The sequence below is a fragment of the Malaclemys terrapin genome, chromosome 9, assembly GCF_027887155.1.
Source record: "Malaclemys terrapin pileata isolate rMalTer1 chromosome 9, rMalTer1.hap1, whole genome shotgun sequence".
NCBI classification, from domain to species: domain Eukaryota; kingdom Metazoa; phylum Chordata; order Testudines; family Emydidae; genus Malaclemys; species Malaclemys terrapin.
In genome coordinates, this window is record NC_071513.1 from 24,198,232 (window position 1) to 24,210,512 (window position 12,281).

Consider the following 12,281-nt stretch of genomic DNA (forward strand, 5'->3'; position numbering starts at 1 on the left):
CATTCACGTCCAAATAACTTGACTGATGGTGTTAGCATTAGGCTGTCGTTGCACAGGGGAAGGAAAGAGAATCTCTGAGCTGGTGCAGAGGTTTCCTGCCATACTCGACCTGTTACTGAATTTTGGATTTCCTAGGCTGAGTCCTGGCAAGGCGCGTGGGGCTAGAGTGCACATTTTCATTCTCGCCTCTACAGCGTGTTTTTAACTTGGAGTTTGCAGGTTCTGTGTGTGAGAGGCTTTTTGACTTGTTATGCAATTGATCTTTTCAGTCACAGCAAACCAATCCCTAAAATAAGAAATCCCAGCGTGAAGTGGATGTGCTGGTTGCCTGTTGGGGGCTACATGAATTTTTCTCTGGGTAATGCCTCACTCCTCCTTTGACTGGGACCGGCACAGCTGTTTTGGTTGGGATTCGATTGGTGACTAAAAACACACAGATTTAGGCTCTGATCAAAAGTCCAGTAAAGTTAATGGAAAGATTCTGTTGCCTTCACTGGGCTTTGGATCAGGCCCTTAGACTGAAGTGAAGGAGAAAAAAGCTAAGCTCTACATCCTGACTTCCAAACCGACATGCTTTTAAATTCGTTGCCCTGTGTTGGAGACCGCTGTGTGCTGGGTAGAGGCTGATCTCTGTGTCACCATTCTATTGTAGTCTATAATGTAATGATGATAAACGGCATTCTCAAAGCACTTTACAAAGGAGGTTTCTGTGGTGGGGTTTCTGGGGCTGATTAATGCACACACTTCTTGGAATGTCCCCATTCCATCCCATGCTAATGTTCCGTGTTTGGTTTTGTAATTTATTTTTCTACAGTGGCCTTTAAAATAGCCTACAGGCTATTCTTATACCCGAGTGTAAATTGTTACATTTTAATTCAAGTATGATTAATTTATATTGAAATATTGCTGAAAAACACAGAAAATGTCTTCATTCCTCTGTGCCCACATATGTCAGCAGTGACTGTCCTGGTTTAAGGTGGGGTGTACAAAGAATATGGGTCCAATTGAATTCTGGTTGAAATCCATGGAAGTTTTTCCATTGACTTCAGCAGGAGTTGGATTAGATAGACCCCTATACCTAAGTGAACTACTTGTTTGTTTTTTTAATGAGATAAACACCAGATACAAATACAAAGCAGATACAAAACCCAGATAAAATACATATATATTTAATGTGCCTTCACTTCCTTGAATAAACTCTTTCAGTATAAATTAAAAATGCTTACTGCATATGATTTTATTAACTATTCTCCCTCCACTTTGTCCTGAATAACCAAACCTGAGCACATATATAGGGCAGAACCGGTATGTGGTTTAGTTTTATAAATGAACAAAAGTGACTGTGGTTAAATGAAAAGGGTGCTGAGAACCTTTCAGTGTTTCCCTTTGATTGTTGCACCATTTGAAGACCACACTGAGATTCTGAAAATGGATTTTAGGAAGAGAAAATGCTGAAGGAAGGGTGAAGCCAGGGTGCCTTTTGCCCGAGAGGAGACTGCTGTGTGGCCTACGGGTGAAAGGACAGGGCTAAAAGGCTAATCTGGACTGAGCTACTGCCTGGAGATGTTAGGGGGCAGGTCACTTGACCTCTTTGTGCCTAAGGCTATATCTATAGGTCGACTTACAGCCACCGCATTAATTACTGCAGTGGCTGATGTCCACACCAGCCTCCTTCTGTCAGTGGTGTGTGTCCTCGCCAGGAGCGTTTCCACCAACTGAAGAGGGGCAGTGTGGGAAACTGAGAGCCAGGGCTCTCAGCTTCTTGCTTCCGTGCTTTCAGTCAGGACCGGGAGGGGGAGCCTCCTGGAGCTTCTTGCCTGTGGTGGGGAGATCTGCATCGGGGGTCCAGTCGGTTGCCATGCTCCTGGCGAGGAGCAGGGAGCCGGGACCCCGGGGGGCAGCAGGGTTCCCAGTGCAGAGCATGTAGCCAGGTCGGCAGCCCAAGCCGGGAGCCTGGGTGGCAGCCTGGCTTGGAGCGGAGAATAGGCAGCAGCCAGGGAGCTGGCTTTCTTGTTAATATCACGGCTCCAGCAGAGCCTTGAAATTGACAAGAATGACAGCTAACAACATGTAAGGAAGGCAGTGTCTACACAGACACTGTGTCACCCTAACTACACAGACACAGGCCCTGCGCTTCTCGTTGAGGCGGTTTTATTATGTCGGCATAGCATGTTAATTACATCATCAGGAAGAGCATTTCAGTGTGTACGCCTCCACTGTTTTGTCAACAAAACTGTGTAGTGTAGACAAGGCATTAGTGAACCCAGATGAGAAAGTAGGTAAAAAGGAGCAACTTTGCTGAAAGCCATTTATCTATCCTGTGGGGAGCAATAAACTACCCCTTACCCAGACAGGGAGGAGACTGTTCCTCTCTTTCCCCATAAACCATTTATTTCCACAAGAGCATGGTGGAGCTCGCTAGTAGACAGAGAGAGGAATAATTGCATGTGCAGTTTGTGTGGATGGGTGTATGTTGGGATAACTTATCCATCTGAAGGTAGGCAGTGGCTGTTGACCATGGCATTGGTAAGGCAGTAAATACCATCCATGGCATTGGTAAGGCAGTAAATGCCATCAACACCAAGTATGCAGTGTAGTTGTAGCTGTGGTGCTCCCAAGATATTAGACAAGGTGGGTGAAGTAATATCTTTTAATGGACCAACAAAATATATTACCTCCCCCACTTCATCAATACCGAGGTCAGTTACTGTGTCTGGATGGTGCTCCATTGATGTTACCAGGAGTTTATAGGTGCCTTCTGTGTATGGGAGCATGTGTGTTTTGCTCCAGGGATTGTATCTCCACTGTCTTCATTAATTCATTTGCTAGCAGAGGGGTTCTCTCTTCAGTCCCCCTGAGTTAATAAATAAAGGCCCAGTGGTCTACCTCTCTTGCCTGCAGGATTATGGGTGAAACATGCCACCCTCCAGGTGTGAAAGCAGTGCTCAGATTAGTGCCACGCTAAGAACCATGGGACATGCCCTGAGAAGTCTTGGTGTCACACACGAGTGAGCGCAGTGGCAGTGTGGACACAGCGCTTGAGAGTTATTTCATAGCATGGCTGCACTCACTTGAGCTTGGCTAACTTGCTAGCACCGGGCTCGGCAACCTTCGGCATGCAGCCCATCAAGGTAATCCGAAGGCGGCTGTGAGACATTTTGTTTACATTGACCGTCCGCAAGCATGGCCCCCCTCAGCTCCAAGTGGCCCGAAACGGCAAACCAATTTGAATTTAGCAGTGATGTAAGAGACATGCTAGAGTGTGGAAGGAGCCTTCCCAGAGGTCTAATGGCTGGGGGTTAATGCTAGAGCGGAGAAGGCATTAATTAACCTTTGTGTCCAGCTCCAGCACATTCTCTCATGACGAATGTTGGCAGCAGAGTGAGGCCACATTCCGATAAAGCCAGGGTCCCCTGACTCAGTTAATGATTGAGTCACAATAACCCTCCTTGTGCTGAGTCTCTCTGAAAGTCACCTCCAGATAATTATATTAACTCTTCTAGGCTGCAGGAGCTGGGTGCAGAGATTTAAAGAGACAGGGTCTTTTTCTTTCTATGCACTTTCAAAATGAAACTCTGTCATATGTATGAGGTAGTAAATACAGAGCCAGGGTCTGATTTTTTTCTTAATTTTGTATTCATTTACCACAATTGTGCATGTGGAAATTGGTGGATTGTATTTGCATTTTACAATCTACAACTACCAGACTTGCATGGAAAACTGAGATTACTGCAGGCGCAAATCAGGCATTTACTTGTGTTTACACTGTTTCATGCACCTTTTTAAAACTTAGGCCTTACCAGGCTAGTTGCCTGCTTTCTGGTGCAGGTCTCCATTTCCACAGCTCTGTTGCATCCTGTAAGAGTAGCTTGTGGATATTTTAAAGCAGGGATCGGCAACCTTTGGCACGCAGCCTATCAAGAAAATCCGCTGGCGGGCCGGGATGGTTTGTTTACCTGCAGCGTCCGCAGGTTCGGCCGATCACAGCTCCCACTGGCCACAGTTCGCCATTCCAGGCCAATGGGGGCTGTGGGAAGCGGCAGCCAGCACATCCCTCGGCCCCGTGCTGCTTCCCGCAGGCCTCATTGGCCTGGAACAGCGAACCGTAGCCAATGGGAGCTGTGATTGGCCGAACCTGCGGACGCGGCAGGTAAACAAACCACCCCGGCCCGCCAATGGATTTCCCTGACGGGCTGCGTGCCAAAGGTTGCCGATCCCTGCTTTAAAGTGTCCTGGGTTTCCAACAGGACTCTTTAGTGGTGTAGAATCCTTGAGTTGCAATGTCAATGTCACGGCGACACAGGTGTTGCAACGTACTGGTCTGCAGGTAGAAAGCCAGAGCTCTTACTTGGGCTTCCACCCGCCTCCTGTTCATTCGCAGATATTCTCCCTGATCCCCCCCATATTCCTGCTCTGTGTACTCTTGGTTTGCTAGCAAAACGGCAAAAGACAGTGACTTCATTGACATACAGTTTGGATCCACTCATTTGGTTTTCTTAGGGTGATGATTTTTCCAATCATGGCTGCTCTGATGTAAGCCCACAGCCAATTATGGAAGCCAGTGGAGTGCCTTTGATTTTGCACCAGAGTAACCAGACTCTGGCCCTGTACCCATGGGGTTCTAAACATTGTGTTCTTTAGTGGTCTCTGCACATATGTCAGGCATGCGTCTCTTCACCTCTGATTCTGCCCTTCTTCCCATTGCAAGGTGAATGCTGCCAAGCTGCCAGTTAATAAGTGACACATTATCCTGCTAGCGTGTGCCATGAACATTTATAGAACGTACAGCAACGGCGCTGTTTAACTAGCCATTTTAAAGATTCCTTATCAGAAAAGGGTGCTTGCCATCCGGTGCCGGTAACAAGCTGAATAAACGGAGGGAAATATTAACGGACAGATCTGGAAAGGGCCTTGTTGAACAAAACAGTTTGTGTGACCTTTCATAATCTGGCGGATAAGGCTCCAAAGAGCCAGGTGGCTTCACACCACGCCGCTCCTAGGCCTGTTGCCAGTTTAAGGTTCTTATCTCTTAATAAAATCATCCATGTTTAGGGACCCCGTTCCCTCACTTCCCCTCGGTTGTCTCATGGATCTGAGAACTCTTTGTCCACGTCACAAAACCAGCATACATTTGCTGGTCCCAATTCAAGGAATGAAAGATCATGTGGTGCAGGCGCATTGGCTAAGCTGTGTGTAGGACCTGGGAGCTGAACCTCAGGGAATGCTCCAGGTCAGGCTGGAGGTGCGGTGCTAGACCAGTCTGGGGCCGGTGTCTGTAATAGCAGGGCTGAAAGGGATCTTTGGCAGGGCTGTGCAAGGCCGTCCGATTCTGGCACTGCAGGGGAATGGTGTAGGGAAGTATTGAAGTGCTGGTGTGTGTGCTGGGAGGTGGGGGCAGGGGGCAGCTGCAGGTCAGGATTGAGGTGTATTGGCAGAGTTGCATGGGGAGCCTTGCTCAACCTCTGCCCATGCTTTGCTTGGTCTAGAGCCAGTGCTATCTGGTTTCCACGAACTCTGATCAAACAAATGCCGTTGCTCCTAGGATGTTGCTCCCCTGTAGAACTGGGGATGACTCTGAGAACACACCCCTAGGAAGCCAGAAGTGTAAGGTTGCTATTCCAGTCTTGTTCCTGCAAAACGTTGAAAGGAGGGGTCGTTAGCTGGGCATTTCCCTCCATTCCTTCCCATTTTGTCTCCTCAGCTTCAAAGTGGGGTGATCTAGTTAAATGGGATGTCCTGAGGCGGTGAGTAAAGGGGAGGAAGTCACAAAGGCCAGGCACTCAATTCCTAAACAGTGCACGTGAATGTTACATTTCAGTGGGCACCTACAGCTGCCGCTGCTGGAGCTGTCTGCAGGATTTTGAACATCTGGACATCTTTTCCAAGGACCCTATACAAGGATGTGAGCCATACTCTGCTTAATTGGGACCAGAAACTCAGCGGCTTCTTCCAGGATGCTGTACCGATAGATCTGCTGGCGCCCAGCACACTGTCTGAGTGAAGGGTGGGGCTGGAGATTTCCTGCCATTTATCTCAACAAGTGAAAAGCATTTGACTGCAAAATGTGTGCAAGGTTAACAAACAGCTTTCTCTGTCTGCTTTAGCCATAGTCTTACTGCATCCCTCTGGAGCAGGCACTGATAAATACATTCATGGCTTTCTAGAATGGAAGCTTTAAGCGGTGTTTAAAGGAAAATGCATATTCTCTCAATAGTATGTTCAGCCCCCAGTGTCTGAATTACTTCCTGATATGCTAATGGGAGTAGTGTATGCACATCTGCAGTGTTTGTGTGTCTGTGGGGGGAGATTCTGCAGATCAATTAAACTGCATATATTTTGCATGCAAATATAGACATTTTTCACATAAAATTTGAAAGAATTCATTGATTCTGGTTGAGGGTGAAATGGTCACACTACAGCTTTGGAATGTGTTTATTTTTCTCATGTGCAGTTCAAAGTGGTCAGATTCCCTCTTCACTTCGTCTCAGAACAGCAACAAAGTATTGCTCCCTCTCTCCTTTTTGCTTGGGGTGAATGTCATTGCTCATTTTTATGGAAAGCAACACCAATTTCAAAGCAGTAGTTTTGTAGAGCTAAGGGGCGATGGCTCAGAGCTGCATGTGTCTGATGCAGCCTGGGGATTGTGAAAGGAGTGTAAGTACAACTCTACCCCGATATAACGCTGTCCTCGGGAGCCAAAAAATCTTACTGCGTTATAGGTGAAACCACTTTATATTGAACTTGCTTTGATTCACCGGAGTGCACGGCTCCACCCCCTGGAGCACTACTTTACTGCGTTCTATCCAAATTTGTGTTATATCGGGTTGCGTTATATCGGGATAGAGGTGTAATTCTCTTTCACTCACAGGAGAGCAGCTTCTCTGTAAGGATCAGGGTCTCGTCTCACATAATGACAAGACACTGTCATTAACGCACAGGAAGTATTCAGCTTCCCTGAGGAAGAGACCGTTGCAGGAAATAACTCCTGATAACGTCCTAGTGTCTCACCTGGAGAATCATTCCTGAGACACCGGTTTGATCAGCCAGGAGGGATGGAGTGTGTGGGGAGTGCAGAGAGAGAGAATATTGAAGGGAAAAAACATACTGAAGAAAATGAGGCTTTGTTTCAGCGTTTTTGTTTAGAAAGAGTTTTGGGAGGGGGGGCTCAGTCAGTCTAGGTGGAGCAAGAAGATAAAATGCTCTCTAGGGCTAATGTGTGGCGATACCGCCGCCTAGGTGGGCCAGTGCCTCTGTGCTGTGTGGTACCTCTATGTAATGGGACTGCATGTGCTGGGAGGTGGCAGTTCTTGGTTTGTTTGGAAGCCAGGTGTGAAGAAAGCAGCTGGGGTTCATTCTTTTGCTGTATTGCACCCTCAGTGACCTCAATGGCGGTGGGCGGTGTGGGGCGGAATGACTCACATAACCTTGCCTTGGAAGGCAAAACACTGGAGGGGAGTGGGAGGTAGGAGGGTCACAAGGCCAGGCATAAACACTGATGCATTGTGGCGAGTGGTGACTCAAAGCTCACTTGACCCTCTTGGTGCCTGTCTTACTTCATCTGTGCAATTGGGTGAAAGCAGAACCTCTGGGTAACCAGATCCTGCATCTGCGTTTAATTTTCCTAGGTAAATAATAACCCTCCCCTCAAAGCCTGTCTTTGAGAGTCTCCTTAATGTTCCCTTTGTTCCCATCTCCTGCTATCAACTCCATGCTGTTCATCAGGCTGCCCGCTCATCTTGGAGCAGCCTCCCTCAGATCTGCCTGTCAGAGCCACTCCTGCTTGGCTTTCCAGCCGTGAGCATGGTGCCAGTGGTGTCTTTTTCTCACAGGGACAATTGTCTGTTAGCCACTGGATTGAGAACCACCAGTTCTCGTCTCGCAGCACATAGAGCACACATCATATAAGCATCATTCCTACTGACCCAAGATGGATGTGAACTCTGTGACCTAGAGATTAAAGGCTCTCTGTAGCCTAATCCAGGGGCCTTGAGCTACGTGTGTGGGTCTGGGGTACTTCACATGGAATGAAATCCTGAGGTTTTTATTTTACTGCCTCTTTCAACTAGAGGAGAAGGGAGGAGCTGAAAACAGCCACCTCTGAAAAAGTGATATTTAAAACACAGGAAACCCTGCAAGATGCCTAGTCATGATGTCTAGCAAAACACTACAGTGAGATCCTACAGTGTCTAAGGGCTTATCTACACTTCCAGCGCTGCACCCGGGCAGCTGCGTCACTGGGGCACTTAGTGAAGGAGCTACCTGCGCCAGCGGGAGAGCTTCTCCTGTCAGCGTAGGTAATCCACCTCTCCGAGAGGCGGTAGCTATGTCCATTGCAGAAGCCCTCCTATCCACATAGGGGATCCAGCGACGTCGTTATACCAACATAAGTTTGTAGTGTAGACCAGGGCTAAGCAAATGCAAGGTCTGTGACTTTCTGAGCGGGAGCAATGAAAGGAAGGAATTGCATTTTAGCAGCATCAGGATCTCATGAATGCTTGGGAAGGAGCAGATTTCCTACCCCATTAAAAATATAGGGCTTTAAAAAAAAAAAAAAAAAAAAAAAGCCCTAGATCGGTCCATTTGGGAACGTGGGTCAATTGTCCTTAACTCTTTGGGTGCTGGAATTCCTTTCATTAACCTGCTCTTCCTCCTGACCTCCCTATCCCAAAAAGCATTCCTCTGTCTGTTTATAGGAATGAACGTTGAATTCAGAGATATGGGCCGCAGTGTGTCCTCTCTCAGCGCTTTTTTTGTTTCATTCGGCGTTGTTGTTTGTGTCCATCTCTTAGAAACAGTGAGCAACAAAATATCAGCTTACAACTTCCTAAGGAAGTGAGCTTTGCTTATAAGTTTGTACATGATTGTGTCTTTAGTCAGTTGCACATGTCTCTGAACTTTCATTGCCAGTTTGGAGCAGACACTGTCTTTGGATAGTTGAACCCAGTTACCAGTTTCTATATATATTGGAGTGGATGTCTGTCTTGTATACAGGTGTACCATGGTAATGACTACCATATCAGTGCCTAGAGAAAGAGAACTGTACATCTGTCATGCTTTCCATCCCAGAATCTCAGTCCTTCACAAACACTAATGAATTCTGTCATGCCACAGCTGTGAGGTAGCTGATATTATTACACCCAATTTGCAGAAGATTAAACTGAGGCCCAAATGATTAGGAAGTAACTTTCCTAAGGTCACATTGAACTTACCTTTCCCAGGCCTGAAGAAGAGCTCTGTGTAATCTTGAAAGTTTGTCTTGTTCACGGTCCAATAAAAGAGATTACCTCACCCACCTTGTCCCTCTAATAACCCGGAACAACATGGCTACAGCAACACTGCAAACAACAATGGAAGATATCCCATTTCCCTGACGTTCCCGTGCCCTCCATCACCCTGATGGATAGGTTTTTCAGGTATGTCTGAACTTGGTCTCTCGGAGGCTGTGAGTAGGATGACCAGATGTCCCGATTTGATAGGGACTGTCCTGATTTTTTGGGTCTTTTTCTTATATAGACTCCTATTACCCCCCACCCCTTCTCCCGATTTTTCACACTTGCTGTCTGGTCACCCTAGCTGTGAGAAGTAAGTATTGATCAGATTGCTGTGTTCTCTGTATGCAGAAGTTCTGAGGGCTGAGTTGGGGATTAGAAGAATTTGAAGAACTTTGGTCTGCAGTTTCTGACCCAACTAAGGCAGCCTCGGATCTCCGGGGTTTTCTCTCCCTTGAGATGTTAACTGAGGCATTTCTACAAGCCCTTGGTCAGATTTAAGTGCAATTATACATTAAGAGATCTTACTTGTCAGAATCGATTGTTGTGGACTGCAGACACCTTGCTACTCTTCTCTTTTTGAGGCTTTTCTTGCAGTTCAGTTGGTGAACAATTATTTCCAGCTGACCAGGCCTCTGTTGTGGTGTTTGCACAGCTACATTGCAAACACAGCAAACTCCAGCTCCAGCGAGTCCTGACAATATTTTGCTGCTGTCATCAGGCAGTAACTTTATTGGAGAATGTGTTTGCATCTTTTTGTTTTCTCTTCCACCACAGAATTGTCACCATTAGTGTCCCAACTCAGGGATCTCAACTGCCAGGGAAGCCCAGCTATTAAACTATGCAAGTTTAGCTAGAAAAAAGATATCCTCTGAATTCCTGGATCTGCTGTTAATTACAGCACATTGCTCTTCTTGAACACCTTCCACTGGAATACTTCAACGGGCTTGAGAAATATTAATGGTTAAATTCATAACACCTTTGTGAGGTAGAGAAGTAATATTGCTATTTTATAGCTAGGGGAACTGAGGCACACAACTTGTGTAATGTGCTGTGGGTCTCAGTTTGTTTGTGGCAAAGCCAGGAATAGAATCCAGGTCTTCTGAGTCCCACGTGGATGCTTGAATTTTAGACCATCCTGCTCTTACAATATTCTCCAAGACATTTGCTGCTATTATCCAAAATAATATTCAGATACTATGCAGGCTCTTGTACTACAGTGCTGAGGGCCCTATAACCTAAGTACCTGGATAGAAAATGTGAATGGTGTATAATGGAACAGAAGTTTTGTCCTTTCTTGTTTGGAGAAGGGGATTATCTCCCTCTAAGCCTCTACATCCTCCTCCAGCTCAGAAAGGCCAGATATTGTTTCTTTTGGAGCCCATAAGATTGCTGTAAGATCAGATGGTGAGGCAATACAATTCTTCCCCCTGCTCCCCCGCCCCTCCCCCTTGTGGCTCTGTGCACCTCTGCTGTGCAACCTTCCCAGTCCCTGCTGGTAATCGAAACAAAAAACGCACTGGGCACTTCGCAGCACAAGCTGAATCATATGGGACTGCCTTGTACATTTGAAATTTAACCAGAGACCCCAGTGTACATTTTAATGGGGCACGTTTAGGGAGGCTGTGCAGTCCAGTGAACAGAACTGTAGATTTGGGAGTACAGAGACCCTGGCTCTGCCACTGGCCTGCTCTGTGGCCTTGGGCAAGTCTTTGACTCCGTTTCCCCATCTGTAAAATGGAGATAACTAATACTTTCTCACCTTTGTAAAACACTTTGACATCCGTGAATGGAAAGCACTATGGAAGTGCTAAGTATTGTTACTGAGTAACTATTACATCACCTGCCTTTTTGGGCCTCATAACTTATTGCCGTTGCTTCGGGCGTGGAGTGCACCACAGCCATAGTTCTAACCAAACCACTGATATTGGTGAGCTGGCATCAGAGTGAACTTGCCTCCTTTCTACGTGTCCCCAAGCGTTAAAAGCTGACATTCAAAAGGCTTCATGTCAGGGGCCTCCTGGCTTAGAGAGGGTTACCTCCCCTTCCCTTCAGTGGGTGGTAGCCAGGAAGGGGTGTTGACCTTTCCGCATGCTGAGCTGTTTTCTTTAGAACCCCCTGCAAAACCTTGGATGAACTCTATTTAGAGACCGTTTCCTCTCTGTAGCCTGGATTTCCGGGATTTTTTTACCTTTTCTTTCTTCTTTCATTTTTTTTAAAGTAAGGCCATTGGCGTGAAAAGAGGATGTATGTTTCCTAGGATTCCATCTGCTGCTTATTTCCCCAACCCAGCTGGAGTAAATGAAGCAGCTTGGAGCAAACAGGTGCTGGGAGCTGCCGAGTTCTGATCCTGGCGTTACCACCAATTTGCTGTGGGACTTGGCCAAGTCACTTCACCTCTCTGGTCCTCTGTTTCTATCTTTTATGTGGCAGCCCATCACCTTAGTATCCGAACATATCTGAAATAACATCTCTGTTTGTAAAATGGGGATGGAACGGATTCAGCTCACAAGGGGGTCTTGGGCTGTAGGGATTAGTTAAGGTTCATAAAGCACTTTGGAAATGGAAAGTTCTTGTTAGGTGCCAAATATCAAGTCTGAATTCTCTGGGACATCACAATGGTTTGCTGTGGACTGCCATTCATAGGAAAGTTCTGCCTTTAGCAGGGGAATGGGCAGCAGCAGCTGGACCCAGATTCTGTTTTCATGCAGCTGTCTCTGCAAATGGGAACAGTTCCTGAATGGGGGAGATATGTGTTTCAGGGCAGGCCATTTAAACACAAATGCTCCCGGGGAGGAAAAAGGAAAACACAGGTGCAACCCCGGGTTCCCATCTGTGCCCTCTGGAGATGTTCTATGCAAGGGCCGTGTTTGTGTCTGTGTGTGGTCGGACAATGCCCAGGTGCTCTGGTGTTGGAGGCCAGATACATCTAAAATTAGAGCTGGGCCTGGACCGCGATACTGGCATGAGGATCTGAGTGTTCCTGACAGTCAGGAGGGTTCGGATCGGGGA

The 12,281-nt window shown here is 46.8% G+C and overlaps 1 protein-coding gene across 3 annotated transcripts in view; it reads left to right on the forward strand.

Moving 5' to 3' along the window:
* The window catches only part of STARD8 (StAR related lipid transfer domain containing 8), a 126,367-nt gene that overhangs the window by 38,281 nt on the left and 75,805 nt on the right, over nucleotides 1-12,281 (forward strand). The window lies entirely within an intron of this gene.